Genomic DNA, 12,500 nt, shown 5'->3' with positions numbered 1-12,500 from the left:
TGGTGAGAGGAGGACGGTGTTGGAGCGAGGATTCTTTTGGTGGTAAATCAAGTATTTATAGATATTTTTTTGGTTAGTTTTGCGTCTAGTCGTTTATTCCCCCGACAGCTTGCTGTTTGGGGGAGTATTAGTATACTTTAGTTCGTTTTTTTTTCGATGTCTCACGCGGTTTCGAAAACTCGAATGGAAGACGGCATGGAACGGAACACGGCTCCTGCTGCGGTGACGGATGGTGGTTGTGTGGCGAAGAGGACATCGGAGGACGTACTAGGCGGGAGACCGGTGACTGCGGAGAGAGCAACAAGAGAGAAGGAGGACAAGGTTGCGGATGGTGGCCCGAGCTACTGCAGGGAGTTGTCTGTGGCTGTGGAGCTTGTGGGAGAGGAGAAAATCCCGATGATGGAGATGCTAAGGGCGATGCAGAGTGTATGTGGATTGGTCTTGGGATGTCGCTACCTCTCATTGAACCAATATGAAGTAACGATGAATCACCCCAACGGGAAGAGGCGATTGTTGGATGGTTTTAGGATAAGGGGGACCAGCGTCGTCGCAAAAGACTTGACCTCAGATGAGATGGTGGTGTCCTTTATGAGTCTACCAGTGTACATTACGGATGAGGAGATTCTGAAGAAGCTTGCGGACTGGGGTGTGGAGGCAGTTTCGCCGATTGCAAGGAGGAAGTGGCCTGGGATGACCATATGTGAGGGTACACGGTTTGTTAAGGTGAAGTTTAACAAGGAAGTACGGTCCTTGCCTTGGTCCACACGTTTTGACACTGAAAAGGGTGCTGAATATTTCCGAGTCATCCATGACAGACAATTAAAGGTGTGTAGATTGTGCATCCAGCCTGGACATATAGTGAGGGACTGTCCTGACTTCCTCTGTCGGAAGTGCGGGAAGCAGGGACACTATGCAAGGGAGTGTGTGGCTGTGATTAAATGCAGAGAGTGTGGTAATAGAAAGGGAAATTGTGTGTGTAAGGAGGAGCAGGTGGGAGGGGGTGCCCTCTCAGTTGACCCAGACTCAAGGGCTTTATCGTTGGAGAGTGAGGAAAGTGGAGGGGAAGAGAGTGCGGAAGAGGAGATGGAGCACGGGGAGCTGTCTGACGGGGAGACAGTCTTGGACAGTCAGCTACAGGTTGTGCTGAAGGACCCGGGTGTGGGGGGCATGGGGTTGCCCGGGGGGCAAAGCTCTCAAGGAGAGCTTTCCTCTCTACCGGCATCTGGGCACCCTACACCAGCGGAGGGCGTAGCCAAGGTTCCGCGGGGGTCTGGACAGTTGGGGAACGAGGCGGGACATGGCACGGGGGCTAGCCTAGAAGTGGATTTGGTTGTGTCAATGGCCCCGGCATCAGGGGGAGATGGGGGCACAGGGTTGGGGGGGGGCAGGAGCTCTCAAGCGGGGCTCCTCTCTTTACAGGCGCCCGGGTGGCCTACAGTAGAGGAAGATGCAGCCTGGGGGTCTTGTGCTGTGACTATTGAGGCTACAGCCGACGCGTCTCATTGGCGTGGTATGGCGCCTATAATTTCCCCCCCCACACTGGCTGATGGAAGGGAGAGGGAGAATAAGTCTGGGAATGAGGCGTTGGGTGTTTGTAGGGAGAGGGCGCCCAGGGTCAGACGCAGGAGAGGGGTTGATTCCGATGAGGAACAGAGGAACTTGAAAAAGAAAGGGGTACGTAAAAAAAAAAAAAGATTTTAACAGTAATACCCACTCTGTGTCTTTTGATTTCAATGGTCACACTCACATCAATTAACATCAACGGTCTTAACAATATGGCGAAGTTTGATGAGGTGTTAATCAATTTTAAATCCGATATTTTAGTGCTGCAGGAAACAAACTGGACACAGGCTAAAATGCCAGAAATCAAGGAGAAATGGAGGGGACTGTTATTCGTCAATTGTGGGACGGCAAGATCGTGTGGTGTGGCAATACTTGTAAAGGAGGATGTGGTTGGGAATGTGAAGGAGGTTCTGAATGATGGGAAGGGGAGGATTTTCACAAGTATTTTGTTAGGAACAGCACTTTAGTCATGGTAACGGAATCAGGGACGTTAGGATTTAGTGTGTAGTGTGGGCATTGTTTTTCCTGCTTGTTAAGACCTGGCAGACCACTCCGACGCAAATGTTTGTTGTGTATGATTAGGGTTAACCTCTCTATATGATTGTTGCGTACATTTGTGATTATCAACTGTCTGTATGTCTTCTGTGTGTCATACTGTGTTTGGTTATGACCGTAAAAGATTGTAAATTACTCTAAATACAGAATTTTAATAAAAAAAAAAAATAATAATAAAAAAAAAAAAAAAAAAAAAAAAAAAACACGCCCGATCTCGTCTGATCTCGGAAGCTAAGCAGGGTCGGGCCTGGTTAGTACTTGGATGGGAGACCGCCTGGGAATACCAGGTGCTGTAAGCTTTTTCTTTTTCAACTCGAGCTCATTGACTCCGTGGCCTACCGTGGCGTACCGTGACCTGATGTTTACTGCCAACCGCTTTGGAGGATTTAAGCAACATACAAAAACTGACAACGTCTCTCAAAACTATTTTTGTGAAACATGAGGACAGTATAGTGATACTGCCAGCAGGGAGCACCAGAGAGCTGAACCGACAGTTGTACATTTCTTAAACTTTCACCAACGCAAACACGCACGCTCACTTCAGATCATGGGAGGACGTCAAAAAATCACCACCCATTCTCTGACACTTTAACCGTTAACCTTGGTTCAAACATTTAACATCACACGCACACGCAGTGTATTTCAGATAATTAATGAATTCAGATGTCACAATGATCGTTTACATGGATAAGGAGTCCTACTGAATCAATTACTGCCGTTTATATCTAACTAATGATTGTTTTTGTAAGAGTGTAACGTCGAGCCTCAGCAGCTTTCTCACTCCTTATGTGCTACTGTATAAAACCTGGTTTTGCGCCTGCACTAATTGCTTACGGCCATACCACCCTGAACACGCCCGATCTCGTCTGATCTCGGAAGCTAAGCAGGGTCGGGCCTGGTTAGTACTTGGATGGGATACCGCCTGGGAATACCAGGTGCTGTAAGCTTTTTCTTTTTCAACTCGAGCTCATTGACTCCGTGGCCTACCGTGGCGTACCGTGACCTGATGTTTACTGCCAACCGCTTTGGAGGATTTAAGCAACATACAAAAACTGACAACGTCTCTCAAAACTATTTTTGTGAAACATGAGGACAGTATAGTGATACTGCCAGCAGGGAGCACCAGAGAGCTGAACCGACAGTTGTACATTTCTTAAACTTTCACCAACGCAAACACGCACGCTCACTTCAGATCATGGGAGGACATCAAAAAATCACCACCCATTCTCTGACACTTTAACCGTTAACCTTGGTTCAAACATTTAACATCACACGCACACGCAGTGTATTTCAGATAATTAATGAATTCAGATGTCACAATGATCGTTTACATGGATAAGGAGTCCTACTGAATCAATTACTGCCGTTTATATCTAACTGATGATTGTTTTTGTAAAAGTGTAACGTCAAGCCTCAGCAGCTTTCTCACTCCTTATGTGCTACTGTATAAAACCTGGTTTTGAGCCTGCACTAATTGCTTACGGCCATAACAACCTGAACACGCCCGATCTCGTCTGATCTTGGAAGCTAAGCAGGGTCGGGCCTGGTTAGTACTTGGATGGGAGACCGCCTGGGAATACCAGGTGCTGTAAGCATTTTCTTTTTCAACTCGAGCTCATTGACTCCGTGGCCTACCGTGACCTGATGTTTACTGCATACCGCTTTGGAGGATTTAAGCAACATACAAAAACTGACAACGTCTCTCAAAACTATTTTTGTGAAACATGAGGACAGTATAGTGATACTGCCAGCAGGGAGCACCAGAGAGCTGAACCGACAGTTGTACACTTCTTAAACTTTCACCAACGCAAACACGCACGCTCACTTCAGATCATGGGAGGACGTCAAAAAATCACCACCCATTCTCTGACACTTTAACCGTTAACCTTGGTTCAAACATTTAACATCACACGCACACGCAGTGTATTTCAGATAATTAATGAATTCAGATGTCACAATGATCGTTTACATGGATAAGGAGTCCTACTGAATCAATTACTGCCGTTTATATCTAACTGATGATTGTTTTTGTAAAAGTGTAACGTCAAGCCTCAGCAGCTTTCTCACTCCTTATGTGCTACTGTATAAAACCTGGTTTTGCGCCTGCACTAATTGCTTACGGCCATACCACCCTGAACACGCCCGATCTCGTCTGATCTTGGAAGCTAAGCAGGGTCGGGCCTGGTTAGTACTTGGATGGGAGACCGCCTGGGAATACCAGGTGCTGTAAGCATTTTCTTTTTCAACTCGAGCTCATTGACTCCGTGGCCTACCGTGACCTGATGTTTACTGCCAACCGCTTTGGAGGATTTAAGCAACATACAAAAACTGACAACGTCTCTCAAAACTATTTTTGTGAAACATGAGGACAGTATAGTGATACTGCCAGCAGGGAGCACCAGAGAGCTGAACCGACAGTTGTACATTTCTTAAACTTTCACCAACACAAACACGCACGCTCACTTCAGATCATGGGAGGACGTCAAAAAATCACCACCCATTCTCTGACACTTTAACCGTTAACCTTGGTTCAAACATTTAACATCACACGCACACGCAGTGTATTTCAGATAATTAATGAATTCAGATGTCACAATGATCGTTTACATGTATAAGGAGTCCTACTGAATCAATTGCTGCCGTTTATATCTAACTGATGATTGTTTTTGTAAAAGTGTAACGTCAAGCCTCAGCAGCTTTCTCACTCCTTATGTGCTACTGTATAAAACCTGGTTTTGCGCCTACACTAATTGCTTACGGCCATACCACCCTGAACACGCCCGATCTCGTCTGATCTTGGAAGCTAAGCAGGGTCGGGCCTGGTTAGTACTTGGATGGGAGACCTCCTCAGAAGCCCAGGTTGCTGTAAGTAGTGACGGGTGTCACCAAAAGAAAAAAAAAAAAACACGCCCGATCTCGTCTGATCTCGCAAGCTAAGCAGGGTCGGGCATGGTTAGTACTTGGAAGGGAGACCGCCTGGGAATACCAGGTGCTGTATGCTTTTTCTTTTTCAACTCGAGCTCATTGACTCCGTGGCGTACCGTGACCTGATGTTTACTGCCAACCGCTTTGGAGGATTTAAGCAACATACAAAAACTGACAACGTCTCTCAAAACTATTTTTGTGAAACATGAGGACAGTATAGTGATACTGCCAGCAGGGAGCACCAGAGAGCTGAAACGACAGTTGTACATTTCTTAAACTTTCACCAACACAAACACGCACGCTCACTTCAGATCATGGGAGGACGTCAAAATATCACCACCCATTCTCTGACACTTTAACCGTTAACCTTGGTTCAAACATTTAACATCACACGCACACGCAGTGTATTTCAGATAATTAATGAATTCAGATGTCACAATGATCGTTTACATGGATAAGGAGTCCTACTGAATCAATTACTGCCGTTTATATCTAACTAATGATTGTTTTTGTAAAAGTGTAACGTCGAGCCTCAGCAGCTTTCTCACTCCTTATCTGCTACTGTATAAAACCTGGTTTTGCGCCTGTACTAATTGCTTACGTCCATACCACCCTGAACACGCCCGATCTCGTCTGATCTCGGAAGCTAAGCAGGGTCGGGCCTGGTTAGTACTTGGATGGGAGTCCGCCTGGGAATACCAGGTGCTGTAAGCTTTTTCTTTTTCAACTCGAGCTCATTGACTCCGTGGCCTACCGTGGCGTACCGTGACCTGATGTTTACTGCCAACCGCTTTGGAGGATTTAAGCAACATACAAAAACTGACAACGTCTCTCAAAACTATTTTTGTGAAACATGAGGACAGTATAGTGATACTGCCAGCAGGGAGCACCAGAGAGCTGAACCGACAGTTGTACATTTCTTAAACTTTTACCAACACAAACACGCACGCTCACTTCAGATCATGGGAGGACGTCAAAAAATCACCACCCATTCTCTGACACTTTAACCGTTAACCTTGGTTCAAACATTTAACATCACACGCACACGCAGTGTATTTCAGATAATTAATGAATTCAGATGTCACAATGATCGTTTACATGTATAAGGAGTCCTACTGAATCAATTACTGCCGTTTATATCTAACTAATGATTGTTTTTGTAAAAGTGTAACGTCGAGCCTCAGCAGCTTTCTCACTCCTTATGTGCTACTGTATAAAACCTGGTTTTTCGCTTGCACTAATTGCTTACGGCCATACCACCCTGAACACGCCCGATCTCGTCTGATCTCGGAAGCTAAGCAGGGTCGGGCCTGGTTAGTACTTGGATGGGAGACCGCCTGGGAATACCTGGTGCTGTAAGCTTTTTCTTTTTCAACTCGAGCTCATTGACTGCGTGGCCTACCGTGGCGTACCGTGACCTGATGTTTACTGCCAACCGCTTTGGAGGATTTAAGCAACATACAAAAACTGACAACGTCTCTCAAAACTATTTTTGTGAAACATGAGGACAGTATAGTGATACTGCCAGCAGTCAGCACCAGAGAGCTGAACCGACAGTTGTACATTTCTTAAACTTTCACCAACACAAACACGCACGCTCACTTCAGATCATGGGAGGACGTCAAAAAATCACCACCCATTCTCTGACACTTTAACCGTTAACCTTGCTTCAAACATTTAACATCACTTGCACACGCAGTGTATTTCGGATAATTAATGAATTCAGATGTCACAATGATCGTTTACATGGATAAGGAGTCCTACTGAATCAATTACTGCCGTTTATATCTAACTAATGATTGTTTTTGTAAAAGTGTAACGTCAAGCCTCAGCAGCTTTCTCACTCCTTATGTGCTACTGTATAAAACCTGGTTTTGCGCCTGCACTAATTGCTTACGGACATACCACCCTGAACACGCCCGATCTCGTCTGATCTCGGAAGCTAAGCAGGGTCGGGCCTGGTTAGTACTTGGATGGGAGACCGGCTGGGAATACCAGGTGCTGTAAGCTTTTTCTTTTTCAACTCGAGCTCGTTGCCTCCGTGGCCTACCGTGGCGTACCGTGACCTGATGTTTACTGCCAACCGCTTTGGAGGATTTAAGCAACATACAAAAACTGACAACGTCTCTCAAAACTATTTTTGTGAAACATGAGGACAGTATAGTGATACTGCCAGCAGGGAGCACCAGAGAGCTGAACCGACAGTTGTACATTTCTTAAACTTTCACCAACACAAACACGCACGCTCACTTCAGATCATGGGAGGACGTCAAAAAATCACCACCCATTCTCTGACACTTTAACCGTTAACCTTGGTTCAAACATTTAACATCACACGCACACGCAGTGTATTTCAGATAATTAATGAATTCAGATGTCACAATGATCGTTTACATGGATAAGGAGTCCTACTGAATCAATTACTGCCGTTTATATCTAACTAATGATTGTTTTTGTAAAAGTGTAACGTCAAGCCTCAGCAGCTTGCTCACTCCTTATGTGCTACTGTATAAAACCTGGTTTTGCGCCTGCACTAATTGCTTACGGCCATACCACCCTGAACACGCCAGATTTTGTCTGATCTCGGAAGCTAAGCAGGGTCGGGCCTGGTTAGTACTTGGATGGGAGACCGCCTGGGAATACCAGGTGCTGTAAGCTTTTTCTTTTTCAATTCGAGCTCATTTACTCCGTGGCCTACCGTGGCGTACCGTGACCTGATGTTTACTGCCAACCGCTTTGGAGGATTTAAGCAACATACAAAAACTGACAACGTCTCTCAAAACTGTTTTTGTGAAACATGAGGACAGTATAGTGATACTGCCAGCAGGGAGCACCAGAGAGCTGAACCGAAAGCTGTACATTTCTTAAACTTTCACCAACACAAACACGCACGCTCACTTCAGATCATGGGAGGACGTCAAAAAATCACCACCCATTCTCTGACACTTTAACCGTTAACCTTGGTTCAAACATTTAACATCACACGCACATGCAGTGTATTTCAGATAATTAATGAATTCAGATGTCACAATGATCGTTTACATGGATAAGGAGTCCTACTGAATCAATTACTGCCGTTTATATCTAACTAATGATTGTTTTTGTAAAAGTGTAACGTCGAGCCTCAGCGGGTTTCTCACTCCTTATGTGCTACTGTATAAAACCTGGTTTTGCGCCAGCACTATTTGCTTATGGTCATACCACCCTGAACATGACCGATCTCGTCTTATCTCGGAAGCTAAGCAGGGTCGGGCCTGGTTAGTACTTGGATGGGAGACCGCCTGGAAATACCAGGTGCTGTAATCTTTTTCTTTTTCAACTCGAGCTCATTGCCTCCGTGGCCTACCGTGACCTGATGTTTACTGCCAACCGCTTTGGAGGATTTAAGCAACATACAAAGACTGACAACGTCTCTCAAAACTATTTTTGTGAAACACGAGGACAGTATAGTGATACTGCCAGCAGGGAGCACCAGAGAGCTGAAACGACATTTGTACATTTCTTAAACTTTCACCAACACAAACACGCACGCTCACTTCAGATCATGGGAGGACGTCCAAAAATCACCACCCATTCTCTGACACTTTAACCGTTAACCTTGGTTCAAACATTTAACATCACACGCACACGCAGTGTATTTCAGATAATTAATGAATTCAGATGTCACAATGATCGTTTACTTGGATAAGGAGTCCTACTGAATCAATTACTGCCGTTTATATCTAACTAATGATTGTTTTTGTAAAAGTGTAACGTCGAGCCTCAGCAGCTTTCTCACTCCTTATGTGCTTCTGTATAAAACCTGGTTTTGCGCCAGCACTATTTTCTTACGGCCATACCACCCTGAACACGCCCGATCTCGTCTAATCTCGGAAGCTAAGCAGGGTCGGGCCTGGTTAGTACTTGGATGGGAGACCGCCTGGGAATACCAGGTGCTGTAAGCTTTTTCTTTTTCAACTCAAGCTCATTGCCTCCGTGGCCTACCGTGACCTGATGTTTACTGCCAACCGCTTTGGAGGATTTAAGCAACATACAAAGACTGACAACGTCTCTCAAAACTATTTTTGCGAAACATGAGGACAGTATAGTCATACTGCCAGCAGGGAGCACCAGAGAGCTGAAACGACAGTTGTACATTTCTTAAACTTTCACCAACACAAACACGCACGCTCACTTCAGATCATGGGAGGACGTCAAAAAATCACCACCCATTCTCTGACCCTTTAACCGTTAACCTTGGTTCAAACATTTAACATCACACGCACACGCAGTGTATTGCAGATAATTAATAAATTCAGTTGTCACAATGATCGTTTACATGGATAAGGAGTCCTACTGAATCAATTACTGCCGTTTATATCTAACTAATGATTGTTTTTGTAAAAGTGTAACGTCGAGCCTCAGCAGGTTTCTCACTCCTTATGTGCTACTGTATAAAACCTGGTTTTGCGCTAGCACTATTTGCTTACGGCCATACCACCCTGAACACGCCCGATCTTGTCTGATCTCGGATGCTAAGCAGGGTTGGGCCTGGTTAGTACTTGGATGGGAGACCGCCTGGGAATACCAGGTGGTGTAAGCTTTTTTCTTTTTCAACTCGAGCTCATTGCCTCCGTGGCCTACCGTGACCTGATGTTTACTGCCAACCGCTTTGGAGGATTTAAGCAACATACAAAGACTGACAACGTCTCTCAAAACTATTTTTGTGAAACATGAGGACAGTATAGTGATACTGCCAGCAGAGAGCACCAGAGAGCTGAAACGACAGTTGTACATTTCTTAAACTTTCACCAACACAAACACGCACGCTCACTTCAGATCATGGGAGGACGTCCAAAAATCACCACCCATTCTCTGACACTTTAACCGTTAACCTTGGTTCAAACATTTAACATCACACGCACACGCAGTGTATTTCAGATAATTAATGAATTCAGATGTCACAATGATCGTTTACTTGGATAAGGAGTCCTACTGAATCAATTACTGCCGTTTATATCTAACTAATGATTGTTTTTGTAAAAGTGTAACGTCGAGCCTCAGCAGCTTTCTCACTCCTTATGTGCTTCTGTATAAAACCTGGTTTTGCGCCAGCACTAATTTCTTACGGCCATACCACCCTGAACACGCCCGATCTCGTCTGATCTCGGAAGCTAAGCAGGGTCGGGCCTGGTTAGTACTTGGATGGGAGACCGCCTGGGAATACCAGGTGCTGTAAGCTTTTTCTTTTTCAACTCAAGCTCATTGCCTCCGTGGCCTACCGTGACCTGATGTTTACTGCCAACCGCTTTGGAGGATTTAAGCAACATACAAAGACTGACAACGTCTCTCAAAACTATTTTTGTGAAACATGAGGACAGTATAGTGATACTGCCAGCAGGGAGCACCAGAGAGCTGAAACGACAGTTGTACATTTCTTAAACTTTCACCAACACAAACACGCACGCTCACTTCAGATCATGGGAGGACGTCAAAAAATCACCACCCATTCTCTGACCCTTTAACCGTTAACCTTGGTTCAAACATTTAACATCACACGCACACGCAGTGTATTGCAGATAATTAATAAATTCAGTTGTCACAATGATCGTTTACATGGATAAGGAGTCCTACTGAATCAATTACTGCCGTTTATATCTAACTAATGATTGTTTTTGTAAAAGTGTAACGTCGAGCCTCAGCAGGTTTCTCACTCCTTATGTGCTACTGTATAAAACCTGGTTTTGCGCCAGCACTATTTGCTTACGGCCATACCACCCTGAACAAGCCCGATCTTGTCTGATCTCGGAAGCTAAGCAGGGTCGGGCCTGGTTAGTACTTGGATGGGAGACCGCCTGGGAATACCAGGTGCTGTAAGCTTTTTCTTTTTAAACTCGAGCTCATTGCCTCCGTGGCCTACCGTGGCGTACCGTGACCTGATGTTTACTGCCAACCGCTTTGGAGGATTTAAGCAACATACAAAAACTGACAACGTCTCTCAAAACTATTTTTGTGAAACATGAGGACAGTATAGTGATACTGCCAGCAGGGAGCACCAGAGAGCTGAACCGACAGTTGTACATTTCTTAAACTTTCACCAACACAAACACGCACGCTCACTTCAGATCATGGGAGGACGTCAAAAAATCACCACCCATTCTCTGACACTTTAACCGTTAACCTTGGTTCAAACATTTAACATCACACGCACACGCAGTGTTTTTCAGATAATTAATGAATTCAGATGTCACAATGATGGTTTACATGGATAAGGAGTCCTACTGAATCAATTACTGCCGTTTATATCTAACTAATGATTGTTTTTGTAAGAGTGTAACGTCGAGCCTCAGCAGCTTTCTCACTCCTTATGTGCTACTGTATAAAACCTGGTTTTGCGCCTGCACTAATTGCTTACGGCCATACCACCCTGAACCCGCCCGATCTCGTCTGATCTCGGAAGCTAAGCAGGGTCGGGCCTGCTTAGTACTTGGATGGGAGTCCGCCTGGGAATACCAGGTGCTGTAAGCTTTTTCTTTTTCAACTCGAGCTCATTGACTCCGTGGCCTACCGTGGCGTACCGTGACCTGATGTTTACTGCCAACCGCTTTGGAGGATTTAAGCAACATACAAAAACTGACAACGTCTCTCAAAACTATTTTTGTGAAACATGAGGACAGTATAGTGATACTGCCAGCAGGGAGCACCAGAGAGCTGAACCGACAGTTGTACATTTCTTAAACTTTCACCAACACAAACACGCACGCTCACTTCAGATCATGGGAGGACGTCAAAAAATCACCACCCATTCTCTGACACTTTAACCGTTAACCTTGGTTCAAACATTTAACATCACACGCACACGCAGTGTATTTCAGATAATTAATGAATTCAGATGTCACAATGATCGTTTACATGGATAAGGAGTCCTACTGAATCAATTACTGCCGTTTATATCTAACTAATGATTGTTTTTGTAAAAGTGTAACGTCGATCCTCAGCAGCTTTCTCACTCCTTATGTGCTACTGTATACAACCTGGTTTTGCGCCAGCACTAATTGCTTACGGCCATACCACCCTGAACACGCCCGATCTCGTCTGATCTCGGAAACTAAGCAGGGTCGGGCCTGGTTAGTACTTGGATGGGAGACCGCCTGGGAATACCAGGTGCTGTAAGCATTTTCTTTTTCAACTCGAGCTCATTGACTCCTTGGCGTACCGTGACCTGATGTTTACTGCCAACCGCTTTGGAGGATTTAAGCAACATACAAAAACTGACAACGTCTCTCAAAACTATTTTTGTGAAACATGAGGACAGTATAGTGATACTGCCAGCAGGGAGCACCAGAGAGCTGAACCGACAGTTGTACATTTCTTAAACTTTCACCAACGCAAACACGCACGCTCACTTCAGATCATGGGAGGACGTCAAAAAATCACCACCCATTCTCTGACACTTTAACCGTTAACCTTGGTTCAAA

At 45.1% G+C, this 12,500-nt stretch overlaps 14 non-coding genes and 1 pseudogene across 14 annotated transcripts; all 15 read left to right on the top strand.

The window, feature by feature from the left end:
• The first annotated feature begins 2,946 nt into the window (after positions 1-2,946).
• On the top strand, positions 2,947-3,065 carry LOC130399885 (5S ribosomal RNA). The gene has a single exon (XR_008902379.1). It is a non-coding gene; the product is annotated as a 5S ribosomal RNA (ribosomal RNA).
• A 529-nt stretch (positions 3,066-3,594) lies between these two features.
• LOC130395456 (5S ribosomal RNA) lies at positions 3,595-3,713 on the top strand. The gene has a single exon (XR_008898510.1). It is a non-coding gene; the product is annotated as a 5S ribosomal RNA (ribosomal RNA).
• A 519-nt stretch (positions 3,714-4,232) lies between these two features.
• LOC130400406 (5S ribosomal RNA) lies at positions 4,233-4,351 on the top strand. The gene has a single exon (XR_008902884.1). It is a non-coding gene; the product is annotated as a 5S ribosomal RNA (ribosomal RNA).
• Positions 4,352-4,870: 519 nt separating this feature from the next.
• Positions 4,871-4,990, top strand: LOC130395014 (5S ribosomal RNA). Its single transcript, XR_008898117.1, has one exon. It is a non-coding gene; the product is annotated as a 5S ribosomal RNA (ribosomal RNA).
• Positions 4,991-5,638: 648 nt separating this feature from the next.
• On the top strand, positions 5,639-5,757 carry LOC130401238 (5S ribosomal RNA). The gene has a single exon (XR_008903703.1). It is a non-coding gene; the product is annotated as a 5S ribosomal RNA (ribosomal RNA).
• A 529-nt stretch (positions 5,758-6,286) lies between these two features.
• LOC130399499 (5S ribosomal RNA) lies at positions 6,287-6,405 on the top strand. The gene has a single exon (XR_008902007.1). It is a non-coding gene; the product is annotated as a 5S ribosomal RNA (ribosomal RNA).
• A 529-nt stretch (positions 6,406-6,934) lies between these two features.
• Positions 6,935-7,053, top strand: LOC130401346 (5S ribosomal RNA). The gene has a single exon (XR_008903808.1). It is a non-coding gene; the product is annotated as a 5S ribosomal RNA (ribosomal RNA).
• Positions 7,054-7,582: 529 nt separating this feature from the next.
• Positions 7,583-7,701, top strand: LOC130395054 (5S ribosomal RNA). Its single transcript, XR_008898154.1, has one exon. It is a non-coding gene; the product is annotated as a 5S ribosomal RNA (ribosomal RNA).
• Positions 7,702-8,230: 529 nt separating this feature from the next.
• LOC130396060 (5S ribosomal RNA) lies at positions 8,231-8,349 on the top strand (annotated as a pseudogene).
• Positions 8,350-8,868: 519 nt separating this feature from the next.
• Positions 8,869-8,987, top strand: LOC130394200 (5S ribosomal RNA). The gene has a single exon (XR_008897382.1). It is a non-coding gene; the product is annotated as a 5S ribosomal RNA (ribosomal RNA).
• Positions 8,988-9,506: 519 nt separating this feature from the next.
• LOC130395087 (5S ribosomal RNA) lies at positions 9,507-9,625 on the top strand. The gene has a single exon (XR_008898184.1). It is a non-coding gene; the product is annotated as a 5S ribosomal RNA (ribosomal RNA).
• A 520-nt stretch (positions 9,626-10,145) lies between these two features.
• On the top strand, positions 10,146-10,264 carry LOC130400014 (5S ribosomal RNA). Its single transcript, XR_008902501.1, has one exon. It is a non-coding gene; the product is annotated as a 5S ribosomal RNA (ribosomal RNA).
• Positions 10,265-10,783: 519 nt separating this feature from the next.
• On the top strand, positions 10,784-10,902 carry LOC130394334 (5S ribosomal RNA). The gene has a single exon (XR_008897503.1). It is a non-coding gene; the product is annotated as a 5S ribosomal RNA (ribosomal RNA).
• Positions 10,903-11,431: 529 nt separating this feature from the next.
• On the top strand, positions 11,432-11,550 carry LOC130394318 (5S ribosomal RNA). Its single transcript, XR_008897488.1, has one exon. It is a non-coding gene; the product is annotated as a 5S ribosomal RNA (ribosomal RNA).
• Positions 11,551-12,079: 529 nt separating this feature from the next.
• On the top strand, positions 12,080-12,198 carry LOC130400744 (5S ribosomal RNA). Its single transcript, XR_008903219.1, has one exon. It is a non-coding gene; the product is annotated as a 5S ribosomal RNA (ribosomal RNA).
• Positions 12,199-12,500: the final 302 nt, after the last annotated feature.

Source organism: Gadus chalcogrammus, chromosome 12, assembly GCF_026213295.1.
Source record: "Gadus chalcogrammus isolate NIFS_2021 chromosome 12, NIFS_Gcha_1.0, whole genome shotgun sequence".
Taxonomy (NCBI): domain Eukaryota; kingdom Metazoa; phylum Chordata; class Actinopteri; order Gadiformes; family Gadidae; genus Gadus; species Gadus chalcogrammus.
The sequence above is the reverse complement of the archived record's forward strand: the minus strand, read 5'-3'. Positions and strand labels throughout refer to the sequence as shown.